This window comes from Fukomys damarensis, unplaced genomic scaffold (genome assembly GCF_012274545.1).
Source record: "Fukomys damarensis isolate Sample0158 unplaced genomic scaffold, DMR_v1.0_HiC HiC_scaffold_13, whole genome shotgun sequence".
NCBI classification, from domain to species: Eukaryota; Metazoa; Chordata; class Mammalia; order Rodentia; family Bathyergidae; genus Fukomys; species Fukomys damarensis.
Window position 1 is genome coordinate 36,069,299 of NW_022900925.1, and position 1,050 is coordinate 36,070,348.

Sequence of the window (1,050 nt, forward strand, 5' to 3'; positions counted from 1 at the left end):
ACGATGCGGCCGCCCATCGCGCGCCCCGGCCTCCCCGGGGTGGCTGAGGCTGGGTACGGTTGTCGGTCGCGGCGGGAAGCCAGTGTCATCACTGCGACGGCCTTGCCCTCTTGAGTGCCGTACTCGGTTTGATCCTCGCGGCAGCTCGGTGGAGGGAAACTGGCACAGAGAGGTTGATTTTTTCCTCAAGGACGCAGAGCCAGTCGGCAGCCGGGCTGAGACTCTCCACACGCGACGTGTTTAGCGCCAGGCCGTGTGCCTGAGCCAGGGATTGAGCAGGAGAGAGAGGGCCGGGCTTGCGGTCAGAAGACGGCGAGAACAGCCAACTCGAGCGCTCCGGAGGCCGAGGCTGGAGTTCGAGGCCAGCCTGCACTACATAGGGAGACCGCGTCTCAAAGAACCCCGAAAGATCACACCTGTGTACGCATGTGTATATATGTATGCACGTGTGTGTACTGGCAAGTTTTCGGGAAACAGACCCTCATTTATGAAATTTGTGGATTTTCCCCCCAGTGCTGCGGATTGAACCCAGGGGCTTCACACGGAACTGTGTTCCCAGCCCCTTTTTACTTTGAGCCAGGGTCTCACTAAGTCTTTAATTCACCAAGGCTGGACTAGAACTTTCAATCCTCCTGCCTCAGCCTCCAGAGTAGCTGGGATGACAGGCGTGCATCACTAGCCTGGTTTGAAGATTGACTTTTAAATAAGTCATTGTATAGGTACAGTGGAATTATGCAGCCATTTAAATATTTCTGAATTTTTCCTTTTTTCGTGGTACCAGGGATCAAACTCAGGACCTTGCCCGGCTACTTCCTATTTTATTTTTAAAAAGTGTACACATGCAAATTAAAACAATGCTGAGATTCCATTTCACTCCAGAAAGAATGGCTGCTATCAAGAAATCAACCATCTGGGTGTGGTGGCGCACGCCTGTAATCCCAGCGCTTGGAAGGCTGAGGCAGGAGGATCACTGTGAGCTCCGGACCAGCCTGGGCTACATAGTGAGTTCCAGGTCAGTCTCAACTACATAGTGAGGCCTGTCTCAAAAAA